Source organism: Cnephaeus nilssonii (genome assembly GCF_951640355.1).
Source record: "Cnephaeus nilssonii genome assembly, chromosome: 2".
Taxonomy (NCBI): Eukaryota; Metazoa; Chordata; class Mammalia; order Chiroptera; family Vespertilionidae; genus Cnephaeus; species Cnephaeus nilssonii.
This window is the reverse complement of record NC_137073.1, coordinates 87,682,721-87,706,566: the sequence shown is the minus strand read 5'-3', so window position 1 is coordinate 87,706,566 and position 23,846 is coordinate 87,682,721.

Genomic DNA, 23,846 nt, shown 5'->3' with positions numbered 1-23,846 from the left:
ACGCTTTTTTTATTTTCAGGATCCTTGTCACAGTCCATGGGGTGGAGATTTTTCTAGGGAACTGCCTGAGATTCTGAGATAAGGTGCTGGTCCGCAGATAGCTGGCACGCGTGTGGTGTCAGCACTAAAGCACCTCCCAGACAGCCGCAAAGACTTCATACAATGCTTACCATGATTTTGAAAAAAAGGAGAACAAGGAGAGGGATCAGTCAGATTGAAATAAGTGACCTGCTGTTTTAATCTCAATTTAAACACAAAACAAAAGCTCCATAGACGTTTAGCAAACCTAATGGGAGATGGGCTTCATCTGAGTTTGCATAAGACTGTGAAGAGACACGTTGATGTGAGTCGTAGCCAAAGCACGTGAGCACCGCCCTCCCCTGTGATGCAGACGCACGTGAGGGACACGTGGAGGCCACGGAGCACGTGAGCCAGGTCTATTCTGGGATTAACGGGAACCACCCCTCATGAGCATTGAGAACCAGCTCACCCACTTCTCTGTCCTTCTGACTATTTTCAGTCCTTTACAAAGGATTGTGTTTTTATTACTCTAACAAATGCTCCAATTTACAGAAAATCATAACTCAAATCCATCTGGACCTGGGCCCATTTCTCACAAGGAAAATTAATGGCAAACAGGCCTCGTGACCAGGGTTGTGCAAGAGGAATGACTTCACAGGGAAGCGTGGCCGAGCTCTGAGTCTGCAGCGCAGGAAAGGAATTCACTTACAAATCCTGCCATAAATGCTCTTTACAATAATGTCAAGTGGCCTAAGTGCTCGTTCAGAATGAATTGACTCCAACTAGAAAACTGCCAGTGGGGCGAAACCATATATGTATATATAAATATGGGAAAAGAGCCCTCCACAGCCAGTGTGTTGATAGGATCTGGGGTGTGTGTGTGTGTGTGTGTGTGTGTGTGTTTCAGAGCACACACACAAAATAAGATTCTAAACATAAGACCCAATGGGAAAACTGCCTTTAGTTCACTGAGGAAAGTAAATGACTTTGCGACGATCAGCCCTGTCTGGAGCCTCGGTGTGACTGGTGCTTGGGATGGAAGTGAGTCAGGATGTGCTGGGTTGGGGCAAGCAGGCAGACTATTAAGAAATCCATTTGTTTCTCTGGGTTATTGGCATAACCTACCCAAGGAAAGACAGACAATTGTCACATTATTTTGTTCTCCTCACAGATTTTCTGCAAGTTGGTCCTGGACCAAGAAGCCGCTGGCCACCTCCCCCACCCACCCACACACCCACCCAGGAGGGGGTTACACAGGCAATGAGAGGGGCAGGTTCTGGAATGTTCCAAAGGACAGCTTGGACCCGTGGGCTCTCCTCCCTGGGAGGTTTCTGTGTGCGGTGAACGAATGCATCATTGTAGCCCAACATACTTGTTAGCTATTTTCCTTTCCTGAATTAAAAAATTGAATTATATACTCAGCCTAGTTTCTGAAGCTGCGAAGTTTATTACAGCGTATCGACCGTGTGTACACACGTCAGGACTGAGCTGCAGTCGCCGCTCTCCGGCTGGAACATTGAATTAGGAGGCAGCGCCCGGCCGCGCGCGGGGGACTCCAGCAGCGCTACAGGTAGCAGAAGTCTCCTCCAATTAGACATAATCATCACTCACAGTCAATAATTGTGCTAAAGGCTGCTTTCAAATCTGTGAGGATTCGCATTTAATGTACTGATTCAGCTTGTCGGAGCCAGATTCGCTGTGCACTGAAACCAAAGCCATTTCGTTCTTGCCTACGGCCCTTCTGGCAGCTCGTCTAGTGCTCGCGCTGTAAGGACGACGAGATACAATTTAATCTGAGACATCTGTGCACAGACAGGACCTTCTCCTTAACCGAGGAGACGGAGGATGGCTAAGCCCTAGTTTTATGTGAAGAGCCAGGCCTTATCTCACCCCTGAAAAATAAAGCATTTAAGATAGAGTAAAAAGCCAAATAAAAAAAAAAAAATGTTTTCTTCCCCGGGTTTATGAAGGCGCACTGCAGCTCCTCACAGCTCCCCTGCTCCGACGGCAGAAAGCACTTGAGCTGTGATCCCAGGATTAACCATTTAAGGATATTACGCTTATCACTAGCTGCAGCTGACGGAGGAGATCTTTATTAAATATGAAAGGGAAATGGTTCATTCTTTGTGAGTTTGCAGAAATATTGAAATGCCTTTATGCACGGTTCTGGCCTTGCCGTGGTCCTGGAAAACGGCTATAATGGTTATCGTCCATCTCACACCTCTTCCAACGGGCTGCGCCCTTTACAGCGTCTGAAAGACGAGGCTCTCCTGTTCATCACGCAGCATTGTCCGCGGCGCTGGGGCTGTCCAGCCGCTGATGCCCAAGCGGCTCCTCTGCCAGGCGGTTCCCGAGATCTATGACTAAACCTGCAGTTAGTCCAAACAGGCCCTGTTGTGGAATCGCCACTCTTGTTAGTGCATGAAGCACTGTTTGTTTTGTTTTCAAGAATGATGTGATCATAGAAACACTTAAAATCACACACACAATGGCACACTTTGTGTGGCTTTGGAACTTTGTCTACTATTTTTATAAAAGGGAATTTGGACAGATTTTGAAAATTTAGGTCATCCTCGAACTGAAAAGTCTGCAGGACAAAGCAAACAGCAGGCTGCTCAGTAGACAAGCCCGTGCCCTGGGCTGGATCAACAGTGTCCTGTGGCTGGAAGGCCTGTGGTCTGAGGACATAGCACTGGCCAGGGCACCTGTGGCTGGGAGAGCTGGGAGGACAGGGAGGGGAAGACACTCGGTTTTCTGGTTTTCAGGCGCATCTACACAATCCTAGTTTGCATGATCTAGGGCAAGAGCCTGGCGGAGGATTCCCACTGGCCATTTTTAAACTTGAATTCCTTGTTTCACCCAGCAGGGCATCAACGTAGATGAGCAAAGATACACCTAGCAACAAATTCTTCTGCTGATATGGCAGGAGCAACCAGCCTTCTGTGTGGAGAATGGTGGTGAGTCGTGGGAGCAGCAGCCCAATATCCTAAAGGGGCCTGGGCAGGAGGGAGGCGGGCAGAGTGGGGGACTTGAGGCCCTGCTGTACGAAGGAGGTGGTGTGATGGGTCCAGTCTCTTCTGGCACCACCCCTACTGTTATCACTAGTAGACATTGCAGTTCTAAGGCTACCATGCCAGATTCCAGCTGACGTTTTCATAGAAACTTCCATGCCTCGTCTCATTGACTGTTCCTGACAATATGTAAAGAGTGACAGTCATTGTCCCCAGTTCACACACTGGTAAACTAAGGCTCACACAGGTCAGATGGCATCTTCCAGGTGATCAGTGGGTGCAGGACTCTATTCAAACCAGAGAGTTCAGTGCGCAGTACGTTGGGATGGAAAGAAGCAGCTTTAAGGCACTCTAAGTCCTCTCCTAATACTCTTGGCAAAAGTACAAAAATGGCAAACAGTGGCCCTCAATGCTGGTGTCCAGCCCCTGGTGCAGTCGAATCCAAGGTTCAAATGTGGAAATGCTTCCACCATCCTGTGACCGCCCACCCAACACATAAAATACACATGCACACACACTGACACACACACAGCGTTCACACTACCCACACCACACACTGCTCATCTTCTCCAGGCGCCACAGCCTCCAACTACATCCTCCACGAGTCCCGGATCCCGTCCCCCAAGAGGGCGCTGCTTTGCACTCCTTCCCTCCAGCACATGAAGGACCTGGCTGCCCAGGCCTGACTGCCCTTTCCCAGATGCCACCTGCCCCCTGGCCACTGTGGTGCCCCAATCCCCATCATCTCTGCTATTGTGTCACCAAAGGAGGGTACCCACCCACTCCGCTCGTGTGCAATCCCTGTGACAAGGGAAGTCCATCCTCCTGAGACAGACAGTCCTGCATCTGAGTGCACCCCCTCCTCCCACTCACATCTCATGCCAAACCATCGTTCCGCCCCCAGCTCCGTAAAGGCCAGCACCAGAAGTGAGAGCCTGCGAATCTGAAGTTCCCAGAAAGTGTGATTTACACCCAGCCAGCCCTGGCCCCGTCACTAACCGGTTTCTGGACTACTAATTTTTATTGCAGGGCTCGTTTTGGTCTTTAGTTGCTCATTTTAAGAGCTAGTGACAGTAGTTGCAAGGCAGCTCATGGAAAGGATCACTCCAACTTCATTATTAACTTCATTTTTCTTAATATGGGTTTTATTAATCCAGCAATAACGTGCAATCTTCAGACAATTTACTGAGCAGTTAATGAGCAGCTGGGGAAGCTGCGTTCTCTCAAGTAAAGCTAGTGGCCCTGAACACTTCATCCAGTCCCAGATTTTAAACAGCCAGCACACTGAACGATTCCCACCAAACGCTCGGGACAGGTTTTACAATTGTGCCCCTTTGCGTATTCTACATTTCTGACCAATGCAATCATGTCAGTTAAAAGCAAGACAGAAGCAGACTCCTAGAAGAGCCTGAAAACATGTTGGTTTGTCCTTTTTCCTACTCACAACCATCTCTCCACATCTTACAACCGAGATGTTATTTTTTTTCTAAATATATAGAAGCCCAATGCACAAAATTTGTGCAAAGGGCTCGGCCCCCCACCATTGTGGCTACGTCCAGAAGGTCATCCGGAAGGACGTCCAGTCTAGTTAGTATATTATGCCTTTATTATTATAGATGAAAGAAATAGAAATGCAGGTTCAAAAATGTGTGCATGTATACCTCCAGGTACTTGTACAGATGCATATAGATATAGGCACACTCCTCCAGCTTAGAAAATGCTGGGCTTAGAATTGAGAGCTGAAGATTAAAACAGTGTTGCTCAGTTGTTGAGCATCGATGTATAAACCAGGAGGTCACAGTTTGATTCCCAGTCAGAGCATATGCCCAGGATGCTGCTCAATCCCTAGTAGGGGGTGTGTAGGAGGCAGCGGATTAATGATTCTCTCTCATCATTGATGTTTCTATCTCTCTCTTCCTCTCCCTTCCTCTCTGAAATTAAAACAAATATCTTTTTTTTAAAAAATAAAACAGATGACACCCAATTTCCAGCAATGGCTGAACAACATGCTGGGTGTTGATGATGATGGTGAAAGCTACCTGCAAAGGGATCTTAGAAAAGGAAGCAAAGCCATTGGGCTGTAAGAGTGGGCTGTCCACTCTTCACCAACCTGTTTACTCCTACAGAGACACCTGTGCATGAACAGAACCACGAAAACAGTCACAACACAATATATCATACTTCGAACCTCATAAACTTTACTAGTAGGCAGAGTTTCCTGCCAGGCGCCCAGCTTTTACAATAAAAATCTATTTTACTTGTAGACTCTGCGAAGTGATGAGCAGATGTGTGTCCTCGTTACAAAAATAAAGCTTGGGGCCAGCGGGGCCCTGATTGTCACTTTGTGAGCAGATCGGTTTCAGTCTTCATTGGTCCACTTGATGCCAAAACAACCAAACCAGCTGTGAAACATTATGTCACCTGGATCTGTCCTCACCCTGGCAGGTTTTGTGTGTCAGTGGAAAGAGCTTTGGAGTCAGCCCGTCGAGACCGAGGGCCACCCCAGCACCAAGGGCCCGGCGCCCTACACCGTGTGCGCCTGCCTCTGAAAGGTGAAGGATCCCAGGATGCTGCTGTCCTCTTGGAGGGAGAGAAGCTCCCATGCATTCAGGACACGACAGTCAGCCAGTAAGTGCCAGTCCCCATCCTCTTTATCAGGGAGAGACACACACTGAGCCTGTCCAACACCAGTCCGTCTGCACAAAAGAAACAACTTGCCCCCAAACGCAGAAGTTCAAATTTGGAAAATGGTGCCATGAAAGCACCATTGTGGAGAACTGAAGAAATAAAGCCCACGGCTTTGAATTCCTGGGAACATCACCCACCACGCAGGGCCAATACAGTCAGAATTAAAACAAACATAAGGATCTCTGACGCCCAGGTCCAAATACAGGGTAAAAGTGCCTACTGCTTGCCCAGCTCCTCACTTCCTCAGAAAACCTATAGGAACTTCATTTACTCCGGAAACCAGTGGCGAGCAACTGGAGGCCAGCTGGCCCACGGTGGTGCTCACCTTCAAGCCCTGGTTCATGTCTGCCCTCGGCCAGACAGCAGGCTAGCCCATGTTCCTCCAAAGATAGGGTGTCCCATAAAAATGTGTACACACACTTTGAGCAAGTATAAAGTCAGTGTTTATTAAAATACATTTCATGTCCAAAATTGAGCTATCAGTCGTTACAGTGTGTGTACATTTTGGGGGGACACCCTGTATATTAGGGCACTTCCCACTCAGGAAGAAAAGGAGCATCAATCTCCCCAAAATAGAAAACATTTCCACCTTTCCAAAATCATGTTCACAGGAGCTCCGAGTCCAGGACACACACGTGGTACACGTGTGATAAATTTGGAGTATAAATAAATCAATTCATGGAAGGGTAGATTAAATTTTTTTATATACTATTGAGCCCCACACGGTTCTCTTTCTACTTAGAAAAGTTTGAGGACTGGCCCTGTGGCACCCGCCATAGCTTGGCTGTGTGGTGGCTTCAGTGACTGCAGGACCTCAGAACACAGAGCCTCTGGGGCTTCTTGGTGGCCAACAGGCCGTCTGAGTGAGCGCGTGTCAGTCATTCGGGTGTTTGCAGCTGTTTCTCTTATCAAAGGAGCCAATGTCACATTTGCTTTATTTCCATGCATTTTGTTTCAAATCTCTATTTTCAAGATTAATTTCTTTATTAATAGTTTACTTCGTTTTTTATACGGGAGCCCTCCTGTGGCGAAAATAGTCCCTGTAAGACGGCAGGTGTGAGCGGCACGCTGAGGCCTGCTTGCTATTTCACATGTGAGATGCTAAGATGATTTCTTCAGATAAACTCTTTGAGAGGTTTTTTTCCTGTCAGCATCACAACGTAAATAATATTTGAGTACAGTGTCTTATTGTGGTTGAATTTGCTGACCTAGTATATGAAAGTATTTTGAATATGGCAGTATGGAAGCAACACACTGCTTTCTAGGAAGGAAAATTCTACTTCACTTTTGCAGGAATAAAGAATTTGCACATTCCCCTGGGTAAACATAAGCTTTTAGGGCTAAAGTTATTTCTTCGGTTGGGAATGTGCATGGACATAAAACTTACTAAATCCTTGCATTTTTAGGTCTAAGTCTCCGTTGCATCCATGTGTCTGTCTTATTTGAAAGCACCATTGCTTGACCACTGTCTACATGTGTAATAAATATTTTTCTTTTATATTTTAGGACATTAACTTTGTCTAGAATGTGACTGATAATTTTGAGGATTGTGGTAATTTTTCCATAATATGACATTGCTGGTTTAGTTTGTAGATGATTTTACCAATAAGGGTTTGAACTGGTTGATGAAAACAGAAAATGAGAAGATAATGAGATAAACATGGACATTTGGAAATCAGAGTCATGGAACAGGAAGCCATTAAAAGACCAAAAGCCATTCTCACCAACATACTCACTTCAAGAAAAATGTTTTAATTAAGGAAATGCATATGAATATTTTATTTAAGTCCTCTAATTGCTACAAAACATTGAAAATTACCATCTAAATGAATAATTTGTTAAGAATAGTGACATCCATTCATATTTATGAAGTGATTAAATGTAGTTTTTCCAACCCAGAAAAAAAAAGAATGGCTAGAAGAATTTTGACAAAGAAAAGGGTCACCGTTCACGGCCCAGGTGAAAAGCTGGCTGCAGAATCGCACTGTGGGGTCAGGAATATCAGTGTAGAAATATTAAGCCTCGTCCTGGGCTGTGTCAGTAGCTGCACTATGGTTGCACAGCTAATTTCCGTGACCCCCGTATCAGCACCCGTACATCGCCCAGCCCTGGGAGCTGAGAGCACCGACCTTTGGGTTAACTCTAATTGGAGCCTTCTCTAATTAGGGAAAGTATCAGCTGACTTTAATATGCAACAAGATCATTATCATTAGGTCAGCACTAACTAATTGATGTTTGTGTAGCCTAGGATTGTGGATTACAATACACTCAGTTTAGCAAGACAAACTAGGCTGACCTGGGAAACCAAATTGCATCATTTGGGGTGTTGCTGCATGTAATATCAGGTCTTATCTACAGGACTACTGTGGTTTAAGAACCAGAGATGATAGAGCTGAGGTTTTGTAAAGCCAACCTCTGGCATCTGCCATTAGGTAACACTAGATGAGCAACCAGATCTGAGATACACACGCCCATGCTATGAAACATTTGTGTTTTCAGAAAGCTCTCAGGGATGATAACGCTGTTAAGCATGCGTCTTGTTTTGATTCTTCAGCACATTTTTGCATGGCAGGTAGCTATGTAATCACTGCTTCAAATCTGAAATTGTCAGATAAAAATTGTTAACTGTGCTCTCTCAGTTGAGGTCAAATTTCTAGCTTGTCATTTATCAACGTTTGAGTGCAGGATGAGTTTCTTTTATTGACATTCAATGTGGAAACCTGTTGAGTCTGTAAAAGAGGAAAAAATATAAGTTTGACCAGGATTACCTTGACACTCCTCTGCCCAGAAGAGGAGAGAGCAATGCTGGTGGGTGTGGGAACCAGAGACAATTATTGGTTTGGTAGTGACACCATCGTGGCAGTTACAAAAAAGAAATAACTGACATTTGGTTGTGTAATTTTAAGGAGTATGTTTTGACCTTAGTGGTCATTCTGCACTGTTGAATTTCCTGCTCAGCTTTTCCATCGTGGTTCTTCCATCCCTGGAAGACTCGGAAACATTTTTCAATGAGGGGTTCAGTCAGTGTATATATTAAGTGGGAGTTTACTATAAATGGGCTTCAGAAGCACAGGGGAGATGAGACAGACACTGCCGTGTCCTCACAGAACCTCAGCCTAAAGGAGATGACAGATATTGCACAAGTCACATGATGGAATGCAATGATAGTAGGCTCCAGGAAATTCTGGATCCAGCTAGCACAGGAATGTGAGGATAGGCCCTCATGGAGAAAGTAGTGGGGGGTCTCGCTGAGGAGCAGTTCTTTGAAGTGCAATCTGAAGAGTAATGGGGAGCCAGCGGAAAGAGAGGGAAAGGTCAGTGTGAGGTGGGGGTGCTCCAGGACGAGCCCACATTCATTTGCTCAACTCTGATCTCTCCCCAAAGCTTTAGACTTAAAAACCCTGACCTTCCTGGACACCTCCACTGGGTTACTAATGGAAACTCAAAGCTTAGCATGTTCAAAATAGGTCACTGAGTTCTCGTTCCATGAGAGCCCTCCATTCTGCTGATGGGTAAAACAATGACCATTGGGATCATCCTTTTCAACTCCTCCCAAATCCAACCCATCACCAAGTCCTGTCAGCTCTTCTTCCAACATGTGTCACACCCTATCTCTTCCCTTCTACAGGCTTTGACTCCTGCCCAACACCCTGCACCTCTCATTTGGGCTGCTATGAGTTCATCCTATTGGTCTCCATCATTCATAGCAGAGCAGCCAGAATCATCTTTTAGAAGTCAATTAGTTCCTATGACCTCTCCAATGATAATATCTCCTAGGCCTCTACACACCTTTTAGAATGACAGCCCTGGGTGCTGTAGAGATGTGGAGCCCAGGAGCCCCCATCCATTGCTGGAGAAATGCAAAACAGAGCAGCCATTTCGGAAAACAGTTTGGTGTTTTCCTAAAAAACTAAATATGCTCTTACCATACAATCCAGCAATTGCACTCCTTGGTATTTACCCAAGTAAGTTGGAAACGTATGACCATGCTAAAGCTTGTGCATGGATATTTATAGCACCTTTTATCTATAACTAGAGGCCCGGTGCACGGATTAGTGCACAGGTGGGGTTCCTCGGCATTGCCTGGCAGGGATTGGGCCGAAACCAGCATTCCAACACTTCCTGTTGCTCCTGCCTGCCGCTCCCATTCATCCCAGCCCTGCTCCACCTGCTGTGGGTTTGGGCCTACTCAGTCCCAATTGAGAGAGGCTCGTACAGCCACAGTAGCACTCGCCAGCCGTCACCCTGTGTTTGGTGCCCGTCAGTCAGCTGAGTGGCTCTCCTGCTGTGGAAGTGCACTGACCAACAGGGGGCAGTTCCTGCATTGAGTGTCTGCTCCCTGGTGGTCAGTGTGCATCATAGCGACCAGTCGTTCAGTGTTCAGTCATTCAATCACTTAGGCTTTTATATAGAGAAAGTGCCACAACTATGAAAGGATGAGATGTCCTTCAATAGGTGAATGGATAAATAAACTGTGGTGTATCCATGTAAAGGAATATTACTCAGTGATTAAAAAGAACTATGAAGCTATACAAAGACATGGAAGAAGCTTAAACCCATATTGCTAGGTGAAGGAAGCCAATCTGAAAAAGCTACATACCCTATGACACTCTGAAAAAAGCAAAATGATAAAGAGATCAGTGGTTGCTACAGGTTGGGGAAAAGGAGGGAGCAATTCATGGGTGGAGCACAGAGATTTCTAGTGTGTTTTTAGGGCACTAGAAACTATTTTGCATGATACTACAATGATAGATACATGTCATTACACATTTCCCAAACCCATAGACTGTGCAGCACAGAATGAACCCTAATGTAAACTATGGAACTTGGTTAATAATATTGGTTCATCAATAGTAATAAATGTACCACACTAAGATAAGATGTCAGTTGTAGGGGAAAACTGTGTGTGTGTGTGTGTGTGTGTGTGTGTGTGTGTGTGTAATAGAAAATATGAGAGCTTGGATCAGGTTGGTTCTCAGGGAACCGGTCGAAGTTCAAGTTGACTCCAACCTGAGGAAGCACTGAAGGAGGGCCTCCCAGGACAATCTGGGGAGTGAGGTCTAGAGGCTGAGGCCTCTGGAGGGGGACCTCTGCTGGTGGGGAGCTCCCAGCTGTGGCCACTCGCTCCACCCCATGGCTTTCCTAACTGTTCTGTGGGTGAGACTACCCATCTTTCCAGAGGACAAAGGTCAGCTCACAGGCTTCAGCAGCTCACTTGGGTTCACACAGCAAGAAAGAGATTGTCAAGTGTGTATGCTGGTTTGACAGGTTTTCCAATCCACTTAATTACTTAGAGCTAATTATTTTTCAAGTAAAATAAAAATATATTCTAGGGCTGGTGGATCTGCTTAGAGAGGGAAATGATTGTTCTCACCCACCCCGGTGAAATTATGTTAATAAGCCACAGAGTGAGGCTGGTCACTTGTGCCAACTTGTGCTTCTTTGGCCTCAGTTCCTAGAAGCTAAGAGTGAGGTGGAGGGAGAAAAAAAAAAACTCTGAAACCATGGAAATGTGGACTGGAGACAAAGAGACAACTGTCTTAATACATGAGTCACCCATTACTAGAGAGACTCAACATGGGAGCTGGTAAAATGTTCTTTTCAAACAGCAATTTAAAAGTAGATTTGAAGTTTGAGTGTGAAATGGGGGTGGAGAGGGGAGAGACTGTGAGAGAGAGATGTTGAGAGGAGAGAGGGAGATTGACAAAAACAGAGAGAGAGAGAGAAGGGGAGAGGGAGAGAGACAGGGCAGGGGAGTTGTCTGGGGCAACAGGGCAGTGAGTAACTGGGCTGTGATGCTGTTTCCGACCTTGTGACTTATCAATGGAAATGCCTGACAGCTAGCATCGTCCAGCAAATATGCATTGGTTTGTGTTCAGATGACATCACGTACTCTGACTGACGCCCAATACAGGAAACAGAGCCTTCACTGCAGAACCCTGAGGTGAGCACCCTGCGAGGGGGACCCTGGCACCTCATCCCTTGTGTTATCCTGAGGGGCATGTTTCATGGTCACAAGTTCCGAAGACACTACATGTCCACTGGGCGGCACTGGGCCTCAGCAGGGGCGTGGGGACCCTGGGTCATTGTCAGGTTTCTGAGGAGTCCCCACACACCCTAGACCAGTGGTCGGCAAACTCATTAGTCAACAGAGCCAAATATCAACAGTACAATGATTGAAATTTCTTTTGAGAGCCGAAAACCGACTTCTGTGCATGGGCCACGAAGTTTCAATCGCACTGTACGTGCGTGCCCACACGTGGTATTTTGTGGAAGAGCCACACTCAAGGGGCCAAAGAGCCACATGTGGCTCGCGAGCCGCAGTTTGCTGACCACTGCCCTAGACAATCCATCCCGCAGTCAGCTCCAACCATGGGGCTTTCACAACATAGGGCACCGAAAGGCAGCTTTTTGGAGCAAACACTCTTGCTTGCTGCTTGTTGATGCTTGCCCTTCCCATCAGAAAACATTACTAAATCCGTGCAAAGGTGCAGGACATAAAGGGCTCAATTGTTCTCCTGCCCGCCAACAGCACCCGCATTGTCTCTGAGCGTGCGTGGGCCTGGCAGGCTCACACTGCCGGGCCATCAAACCATCACCCAGCACTGGCCTGGTGGTGAGTCACTAAAGCCAGGGAGGCCTCCAGACTCAGCCAGTTTTGTTAAGGTCTGTGCTGGGCACTCCCCTTATTGAGATCGGACTCCTTTATTTGGGGAGTGGGTAGTTGTTACACATGCTCACAAATGATTTACTGTTATTGATGGCAACGTACACTAGGAAAATTTGCCAAAGGGTATCAGTGGTTCAGATATGAACATAAAGATGATAAATGAGGCCCTCTCCCCACCAGGTTGTTCCCTGTGTTGATTCTTTCCCCTTGTTTCATTCTGTGCAGAGGAGGAGGTGCGCCATCGCCCCAAGTGATCCCCGCATTCCTGTCTGGTGAGCAGGCGCTCGAGGTGTTCTTAGACAGGTACGCCATGCCAGGCAGTAATCTGGGGGCGATTTACAAAGACCCGGGCTCAGATTTCAAAGAGCAGCGCAGACACCCACGCCCAACATGCTTTGCATTGCTGCATTTGTGGGGCAGACAAGTCAGCATTTTCTCCTCTTAATGAGTGTCTCCCATTTTTAACTCACTGTCCCGGGCAAATGAAGCACCAGCTATTGTATTGACTTGATAACACTTCTCTTTTCTTTAGTAATCAGCTTCCTGACCCCTTTACTGACGGGACCTGCTCATGATCGGCTCGACACAATAGAACAAGTGCACCAGGGCATGCAAGGACAGAGGATGGCAAGGACAGAGGATGCAGCTGCCATACGTGAACAAGGTTGAAACCCTAAGAGAAAACACAGCTCCCTGCAGCAGAATTGCCCAATGACTTACTTGCAAAAAGGCCTTTCAGCCCTACATGAATCTTTGAGGCAAACAGAAGCTGAACATGCGCTAATGACACCCTGTTTATCTAATGATATTAAGAAGCCAGCCTGTTCCATTTACTCTACCTATGATTGCTTAAGTCTGTCCTGCCCACCCTGCAGGATGACTCAAAGCAGAATTAACCTTTTAAACCTGGGAAAGGTTGTAAGAGAGACTTGAGTTTTATATTTGGAAGTACACATATCTCCTCCCAGTCCCCTGGTTCCATGTATAAGGAAACGGACCCAGGGAAGTTCAGCATCTATTCTAGGGTCAGCCAGTGAGTAAATGACAGCACCAGGGAGCAGTGACTGCAAGCAGATGACACGTGCCAGCCCCCTTTTTTCAGTGATAGGAAAAGCCTCTTTATGTGTGGAGTGATGGTGACTTACATTTCCAGAGTTTTGTGTTATTCCCATACTCATCCCCTTGCCTCTTGGAGAAGGCAAGGTCCTTCCTCTGCACCTGCCAGTGAGGAGGCTGAGGCTTGGAGCGGGGACTGGCTCATTGGAGGTCTGTCCTCTAGTGGAAAGGGTCTGTTCTCAGCCCCAGGTCTCAGGACACACCAGAGAAGGTACCCTGCTTCTAAGGAAGCATCATTTCTGTTTTAACAGGGTATCTGTGATTTGTTTGAGTCAGGATGGTAAGACATACAGACACAGAATGACTGCCACGAGGAACACGGTTTTATAGCCACAGATCCCTGCACACAGAAGGTACAGTGAGCCATGTGGGAGCACACAGTGAATCACTGGTCGGTCAGGAGTCAGAGGCAGGGAGAGGAAAACGTGGGCAAGACCCTTTATGATGTTTCCATGGGAGAAAACAGAGGAGGCAGGGAGAACAGGCTGAGAATCACCTGCTGTGAGTAATTTGAGGGGCTCTGGGGCACAGGGCTGACCTGCCCTGGGATGATTTGGGAGGTGGGACGGTGGCTCCAGACTGGACTCAGAGCTCAAGAACAATGGTGGTTGGGTGTGAGCTCTGGATTAATTGGTTTGCATATGAAAGGTATATTCACATCAAGGAGAGATATCTCAGGAGAAACCCATTGACGGACCAATTGGCTAAAACCTTGATCCAGCCTTCAGAATCATGAGAAAATAAATGTCGGCTGTTTAAATCACCCAGTCTGTGGGACTTTGCTGTGGCAGCCTGAGCAAACTAATATAAAATACTAGAAGCCCAGCATGCGAAATCTCGCGTCCCTGCCCACCCACGCATGCCTTGCCACGCTCACAGTCCCGCCCAACCATCTGCTGCCTCACCCGCCAGCCGGCCACCAGCCTTGCTGCTATCTGAGCCTGAGGGCTGTGCCATGTGAGCTGAAATCATGCAAGACCCCAGACCTGCTGTGCGAGGCGGGACCCCAGACCCACCACGCTGGCAAGACCTATCAATGCACCTCCTGGTGACCGGTTGTTTGGTCATTACAGCCACGGGCTTTTTATATATATAGATAAGGTGACTTAGTCATGAGAGTGAAATACCATCATAGAAGTTCTGACTGCACACCCAGGGAGGAATTGTTTGGGGCACATACTACAGGAAGCACAAATCTCAGGGACCCCCTGCCTCATCATCCATGTACAGATGGGCTGTGATATTTGGCCACACCCTCCTGATTCTTCAAAATGTCTATCTTTGTTGATCAAAAACTTCTTCTCTCCCTTCCCCCTTCCAGCCCTGTGGAAACTTGGCCATCAGCTTCTCGCCCTCAGGATATGCACAGATGTATGTCAATGGTCACCATAACCAATCAACACTTGAGGCAGAGATTCCAAGAGAATTCTAAAATGCATCCCAGTGTTGGAAACAAATGCCTCTGGTGAATATAGAGATGAACAATGGCGCTCACTGCTTGGAGCACAAAGCCCAGTGTCTGTGGGGTTTCATAGGTTGCAAAATTAGGGTATACAATGATAAAGCAACACATTGCAAGGCCATGTAGTCAGGTGGGAAGACTGGAAGAGAGAAGATACAATCTCCATAGCAGCATGGCTCATACATGGGAGCAGCAGTCAGTCACTGGCCCCAGCATGCATCAGCTCAGCAAGCACGCCAGGGGCAGGTGACATTGTTGCAGAACATGGTGCCTTCCCCAGGACATACACCAATGAGTGAGACTCCACACACATTTGAAAGTAGGGGATAGCCCACCCATATCTCTAACCACAACACTCAAAGACACCTATTGTGATGACTAGGCATCCCTCAACCACACAAATGCCAGATCTGTCTGTGGACTTGTGGGTCACTGAGCAACAATAGGGAGAAAGCCTCTCCTGGAGCAATGATGAGGACTAGCTCCTCTGCTACCCTTCCTGACACCACAGATGCCCCCAGACCATAGGGCTGCATGGGTGGGTATCAGCTGATGTGTGTCAGTGAAAAGTGTTGCTCTAACCAGTAGTTGTCTGGCCACAAACCAGTGCTCCCAGTGGCTAATTTGCCTTCTGGCATCTATTGCAAGGCCCCTAAGCAGCCAATATGTTCTAAGGCCCAGGGTCAAGGGCTTCTCCAAGTCTATCCTTTTATGATCCCTAGAGTCATGGCTTTGAAACATCAGTATCTAGATAACCTCTAAGAGGACATCTCGGCCAAAAGATAGAGTCAGTATGGTCCTCAAAATGAACTGGGGGCGGGGAGCAGTCACTGCTTAGGTGGAGCATCACCTGCAATAGTGGACTGATCTCTGGACATCCGGCTCCGCTCCTGGGTCCTGTGCTGAAACTGGCCATGCCAGGCTCCGGCCAGGACTCTCCACAGGCAGAGCTTAAGTGAGCAGATCCATGTCTGGCCCGGCCCTCAGACACTCTGGAGGCTCCGGGGTGATCTATGGCAGCACCGACCTCCATGGAAACCCAGGGCTCATTGCAGACAGTGAGTTATCGCTGTTGTGGGACTCTCTGGAGCATCCCGATGACCGAGATTAAGAAACGCTTCTGGTCCCGTGCCACGTACATACATGGCACCGGCTGGTTGGGGAGATAAGCATGAAGATTTATCTCCAGGTGTGGGCACAGCGAATCCACTGGACACTTGTTCAGTGCACTCAGATACCAGAGAGATAACAGCTCTGGAAGAAGATCCCTATCTCCTCTCTCTGCTGCGAAGCAACGGCAGTTGGGGCTGGGTTTCCTTAGTCTTCCAGACTGGGGAAGGGCAGGGGCCTGGGGAAGGGAGGGCCTGGGGAAGGGCAAGGGCAGCCTTGGGGGCTCGCCCATGCTCAGAGGGGTCTGGGAACTGCAGTGTCCTTACTAGAATCAAAGATGACCTTCCCCCGCACCTGCCACCTGACAGACCTTCTTAAAGCTCTGCCTTCCTTGAGGAAGGTCCCCAAAGCCGTCAGTGATGCCCAGCAAGCATTTGAGATAAACCCGGCTTCCTGATCAGTCTCCAACCAGATTCTCCTCTGCAGGAACCTCCACCTGACCCTCTTAAATGCCCTCTGCGTGTTCCCAACCCCGGTATCGGAGGTCACTCCCTCTCCTGCCTGAAGAGCACACTGCCCTCACTCCCAGTCATCCTGAGTCCTGGCTCAGGGTCCCGCTCCTCTGAGACCTTCCTTCTGATTCTTCTGCCTGTGGGTCTACTGCCTGGTGAGCACACCCCGGGGTTACACATCTCCTCATATACTTCTGTGGCTTATTTCAATGATTCATTTACTTATATCTTATCTCCTGACCGAAAACAGAAATAGTCACTTGAGTTATAAACGGTGCATAATATACTCTGTGTGAACGTCGCTTACATTCCCCCACAATGCTCAATGTAATTCTAACTACAGCGGTTGGTTAATAGGTACCTACAAAATCAGTGCAGTTTTGATAAGACTTAAAAACCTGTCACCCTGTTGGTGGACTGCATTTGCTGGCATGACCCTAAACCCCAAAGAAGGTGCTAGAATCAACAGCTGGGCATTAGGTTAGTAGGAGGCAGCCTTTGGAGACTTATTTTAACAGAGTCTCAAATAATCCAGATTAGTTCTTGATAGAGGCTCCTGGGCAGGTCAGAGATTGTACTCACTATAAACTATTTCTAATAGATACATGGATATATGCCAGAAACTGAGGGGATAGTTAAAGGCATGGCTATTGAAGAAAATACTTCACATAGAAACTTGGAGCTTCCTGCTAGCTGTTTCAGACATTTTTCATCCTATTTCTCTCTCACACTCTGCCTTTTGCTGAGGGACAATAGACAGGGCCCAAGGGCTGGTATGCTTTCTTTAAAACAGCACCCCCAAAGGCTCATGTATGGGAGGCTCGCCCTGACCTAATGGGGACAGTGCTTGTTTATGCTTCTAATTATAGATTTAAATTTAGGTCTGCCTAAACACTCTTTGATCTTTCTACCCCATACTATGTTTTTGGAATTCAGAGTTAACTGGAAGTTGAGTGGACATCCCCATAACATCTTTGTTTTATCAAATCCAGAAGTCCCTGTAAAGAGAATTAGAAATGGCCTCAGGTGTGAATGGTGGTCTCTCTGCACAACCCAGCATTCCACCCAAGCATGCACCCCATGGTCCCCACCCCACTGTGTACTGGAGGTGGTTGGGTAGTCTTGGTTTGTCTTTCCTCCACCCTAGTAGACAACAAGATAAAGAAATGTACCACACCATAATGGGGCCCCCAGCATGAACATGCTTCCTCCAGGGGCTGTTTTCCCCAGTTTCCAGTTTCCCCACATCCTTCTCCAAGTCCATTTTCCATCAGGTATTTGTTGGCGCATTCCTGGAGGACCGCGCTTTCTGTCTATGACAAGTTTCAATGCCATTGTTGCCACAATCAGCTCTGGAGACACCTCTCCATTCTGTGTTCTACCCCACAAATGAAACTGCCCAGGGTAGAGGGTGAAGTCACACAGAAGGACATGGCCGAGCCCTGGAGGTATTTATGGATTTTGTGTGCATAGGGAGAATCCATGGAATATAAGATGGCGACCATTTCCTGTACCATTTTCTGTTATCTCATTACGTTTTTAACACAAAACTTAAGGAGTTAGAGATCTTCTATTTTGATGAAATAATCATGGCAGTGTCTCCCTCTGTCATCGTCGTCATCTCCCATGGGCCACATGTAATATGCTTCCTCAACCCAACATTTCTTCATAATAGTCAAACAGTCTACATGGGGAAACAACCTTAAGGAAGCTGCAGATAAGGTGGTCCAGAACAGCATCACAATCCTTCAAGTCTGGCTTTCCTTCTCCCCAAATCCCAACCAGATGAAGAAGGCCTATGTAGAGTCCATGGGCCTGGGCTATGGGGGCTGCTGTCCTAGACACAATAATGCATGTTCTTTCCCACAAGTCACACATCAAGTAATAATGTTAACACCTCTGACCCCCAAATTATTACTACTCAGACCAAAAGACTTTTTAAAAAGTGTTAAATGAAAATAAAACAAAAAAACTTTTCAGCTGCCTAAATTACAGTAAGAATCAGCTCAGTGTATTGTGACCCAGAGTACTGTGGCTATTGTTGAAGATCAAAAGAAAAGAAAATGTTATTTAGCTAAATTTACAATAGATCATGGGGTATGTCACTGAGGAATTAGACCACAGAATATTAATATGCATTCTTTATTTTCTATACATTCCCAGATAGTTTGAATAATTTCCTTTCTACACAAGAAACTGACAACTGCCCCAAATTAAGGCAGATATTTTCTTGGCAGCAACAATGAAGGAAGGCAGCCTTTCCCCCCTGGATTGAAATTGAAATGAAGTCACAGTTTGCCATTGTTTTTGTGTGTGTGTGTTTTTTTTTAATTTAAATTCTTTATTGTTTAATGTACTACATAAGTCTCCTTTTTCCCCCATTGAGTGCTCCCCGGCCATCCCCTCCCCAGAACATGCCATTGTTTTTTTATAATTTTATTTATTTCAAGGTTCAAAATATTTCTCAGGGTAAAGAGCACTGAAGATTTTATTATCACAACTGCAGTCACTGTAGCAGTGAAATATAAAGCAAGGTCATATTTCTAAAGGGCCAAGTTCAAGGCAGAAAGTGCTAATTAGGATGGAAACCGGGCTTACCTGACTCCCACGGTAGCTAAACTATTCTTTTCCTTTCTCACTCAGCAGCTGACACCAGAATAGTCTACCCTTGTGCTGGCCACACCTTCATTCAGGCGGAAAGGGGTCCCATTATCTTAAATATGTACATTTAAGCCTTAACTGGGGAATTAGAGGAAGAAGGAAGTAGCCTTGCTAACAGTCTTTACTATGTGGTTGTCATCATTTTAACCTTAATGTTTCCTCTCATAGAAAAACTTCATGGACACAGCAGTGTATCTCTGGACCAGTGCTTCCCAAAGCTGAAGAGAGGTGTTGAGGGTGGTTTCTTCACACACCTCCGAGTTCTCACTCTTCAATGCCAGGTGGAGCTCACACTGCTGCCCCAGGAGCCGCAGGATGCAGGGCCTCCAGGCAGAGCCTGGAAAGGAAGATGCCCCACGTGAGGAGTCTGGAGATTTTTCCTGGATGACTGCTCTCTATTAGGGCCAGCATCATGCCCATCGTGGGTGGGACATGTGCCCCCAGAATACATGTTTGAGTCCTGACACCCCGGACCTGTGAATGGGACCTTATATGGAAACTGGGTGTTTGCAGATGTAATTAGTTAAGATGATGAGATCATGTGGGAATAATTTGGGCTCTGACCCAATGACTGATGTCCTTACAAAGAGAAAAGAGAGACACAGAGGACACAGAGGGAGAAGGCCCTGTGATGACGGAGCGGATATGGCAGTGATGCAGTTACAGGCTGGCAACCACCAGAGCCCCCCACAGAGCCCCATCCCCTCCGGGGAGCCTGTGCCACAAGGAGGGCTCCTGCAGACACTGGTGGTGGGTAGCACATACCATCAGTTCCTAAAACAACAGCAATAGATCATGGGAAAGACGGAGTTAGTATCCAAGTCCACAGTTCCTCATATTGCAATGTGCTTGTGTGGGAAACATGGTGTGGTATGTGTTTGAAAGCAGCGTTTGTCAATTTTTTTTTTCTTTGCCAGGGGATTGGCCTCTTTACAAAATAATATTTCAGCCTTTCTCAAATTTGCCATCTGCTATTTTCCTCACACTTTTGAAAGGAAATGGCTGCAGAGTCGGGGTGCTTCCCCGGGATACTAACTCACACCAACAAGGGAAGAAAGAGTCCAGGTCCCTCTCCCATGTGGGGACACTGGGAACGCACTCAGCTCACTCAGAGGGCGGTGGCATCCTCCATGGAGGGAACAGAGCCAGGACTTCCGGGCCACCTGGGACTTCTATCCACCTGAGTCCTGTCTGAGGATTTATACTTCCGGGACCCCAGGGTCTGCAACGCGTGCCACTCTCTGCCTCTGCAGGGACTTGGAGGTCCGGAGCAGGCAGGCTCCTTTCAGCAGCATCAGGTCAGCAGGGGTGCTAGCGGGGCAGCTGGGGGTCAGGTTGCTCCAGTCAGGGACAGGGGGCAGGGGGCAGGGGGCAGGCATATTGTCCCAGAGGGAGCCTTTCTCAGGTCCATCCATCTTCATTCCTGTAATTAGGTTCTCCCACTTGCAAAGACAGTGTTGCTATGACACACATTGGCAAATCGAGGCAAATTTGAGGTCTGGTCATTAAAGTGGTAGGTCTATTGTTCCTGGTGGTGTAACTGGTGATCAAGGAGGCAATAAAACGGCCGCAGTTAAAGGCCTGCACATTGAAAGGGCCTGTCCCCAGGCAGGCAGCCCTGTGAGGCTGTAACTTCACCCTCCCGTGAACCAGAGTTTATGGAAAGGCCTGGTGACATGCCTCTTGTTTAACCTCCAGGAGGAGGCAAGCAAAAGAAAAAAGGGGAGGGGGCAAAAACTAAAGAGAATTAATGAGCCTTCACATATTGTCCTGTTTCTTTTGTTATTAAGAAAAAAATCTGGGTGAAACAAAGAAGTGACAGGAGAGCGTCTGGAGCAGAAACCATTAATATCAGGTTGTAAATTCCACAAAACATTAACTTCATTACATGGCAATCACTGCGTAATTGGCAGCGGGAAGGTCCTGCCTTCTCATCACTGGCTGGTTGTGCAGGAATCAGCACTGTGCCTCTGGGAGAGGTCATAGCCCAGAGCGGTCTGAGTTCACGAGAGATAGGGAAAGGGCACCTTCCTTCGCCTGTGAGTCCCACCTTCAACGCCTCTCCTCACCCTAGAGTTTCAGACTCGTGCCCATGAGCCCTAGAACTAAGGGCACTAGAACACCTACATAGACATACCCCTCACCACTGCCACCCTTCCTGAAAAGGCCACCAGAGGACACAGACCCATTGCTTTAGGGCATAGCCAGAGGCTTGGTGTTCACCTGCAGACTTATTTAGGGAAACGGTATCTCCTAGAATCCAGTCCACCACAGCCTGTCCCACAGACTGTGGGCTCTGCACCCTTACTCACCTGGTGTGCATATCAGATGCTGGTCCAGAGGCCAGACCACAGGGAAGCCAATGAGACTTGGGCCAACTGAGGCACAGAGGACTGGCCAAAACAAGCCCAAAGGAAACAAAATGAACAGAGCACACACAAAAAGGGCCCACAGTGACCACAAGAGTGGCAAATGTTAGAACAATCCTAAAGAAAAGAAAATAAGCATGCCTAAGATCCTCAAAGGGGAAATTCCTGAAAGAAAACCAACACAGAATTACCATACAATGCAGCAAGTCCCCGTCTTGGTATAAAGCCCAAAGAGTTCAACTCAGACTCAAATGGATACTTGCACACCCTCGTTCATGGCAGTGTTATTTGCAACAGCCAATAGGCAGAAGCAACCCAGTGTCCATCAACAGACGAATGGAGGGATGGAATATATGTACAATCAATGGAATGTTACACAGCCTTATAAAGGAGGGGAATTCTGACACATGCTACAACATGGATGGACCTTGAGGACATTATGCTAAGTAAAATAAGCCAGACAGAAAAGAACAAATATGTATGCTTCCACTTATATAAAATATCTAGAAAAGGCAAATTCATAGAGACAGAAAGCAGATTAGAGATTATCAAGCGCTGGGGGAAGGGGGAAATGGGGAGTTGGTATTTAATGGGTAAGCACATTCATTTTGAGAAGATAAAAAGTTCTGGAGATGGATGATGGTGATGATTGCACAATAAACAATAATGTGAATATCCTTAATACCACAGGGCAGTACACTTAAAAGGATAATAAATCTTACATTATGTATATTTCAACACAATGTTTTTAATTCTCAAGGAGGAATAATAAAAAACCCATAATAAAATAACATGATACTATGAAAATGTAAGTTTGATTCATCCAAGAAAAGTAATTTTTACACCATAAGAATTAAATGAAGTTGCCCTTCATTTTTAGAAATCACCTATGGCCAGTGTTGTGCCAGTGGCAGCTAACACTGAAAGAGACTTGAGATGTGCTTAGTGTTTGACATGGGCTACTTTCTAATCACACCAACCCTATGAAGCAGGTGCAGTTATTACTCCCAGTCTACAGATGTGGAAACTGAGGCTGAGAGGTTAGATTAGTGCACTGATATCCCTCAGCAATGCAAAACTGAAATTAGAATCAAGATCATCTGACATCAAAGCCTTAACTCTAAACAACACGCTAATGGTCATTATAATAATAATTCATAGTGATGGAGCTTTGCCCTTATTTAAAGAGATCTTATAAATATTTCTTTAACTGAACTGAATAGAGAAGCTTACTAATCTAAACCAGCACATAATGAAAGACAAAAGTGAGGTGAGTGGGAAGAGTGAGAGAGTTGTGATGTTCTAGACAACAGCATGGGGTATGGGTGCCACAAAGACCTCGGTCAGCTCTGCCAAAAAAAAAGAGAGCAGCAGCCAGATGCCTGCTCCAGGCCTGTCACTCAGCTGGGTACTCACAGATGCACATGAGTTGGACATAAATACCAAGGCTGCTATTTTGTAAGTGAGGGAAACATAACTTGTTCATGACCAGAAGGCTACCTAAAGTGGCAAGCTAGGAAGAGACTGCAGATGTTCTGAGCCTGTAACTATGTTTCCATCAGCACAGATCTATAATCTAAGAGAAACCACTAGTCAGAAATTTCCAGAACCAGAGGTCATGGGTCTGTATGATGGGCTGTTTAAGGTGAATGGACTGCATCCGTGGGGCTACTATAACAAATTAACACACACCAAGGGACTTAACACATCAGAAATTTATGTTTTCACAGTTCTGGAAGCCAGAAGTCCAAAATCGAGGTATCAGAAAGTCCAAACTCACCTCTGAAATCTCCAGCGGATAATCCTTCCTTGCTTCTATGCTTCTGGTGGCACCAGGCACTCCCCGGGTGTTGCCACATCACTTCAATCTCTGCCTCTATAGTCACACACTCTCCTCATCCTCTCATGGCATCCTGTGATGTCTGCATAAATTGGAAACATCATGCAGTTTGGGGAGGGGTCACATTTTGCACCTCACCCATTGGGGCCTGCTGGGACCTGAAGCTAGTTATAGGTCTAGAGGCAAAGAGGGGCAGTAGGTATAGGTTTGGGGGAAATTGGGAGTACCTTTTAAGACTACAAACTCAGGGGAAGCCATTACATTATAATTTCCTAGACGACTCAGAGTTATCTCCCAGGCAGGGGTTGAGTGGTTGCTTCTCCAGACAAAGATGTCTCATCAGAATTAGGGTTCAGTGTCCCCAGTTTTGCCAGAGTCTTCTCATA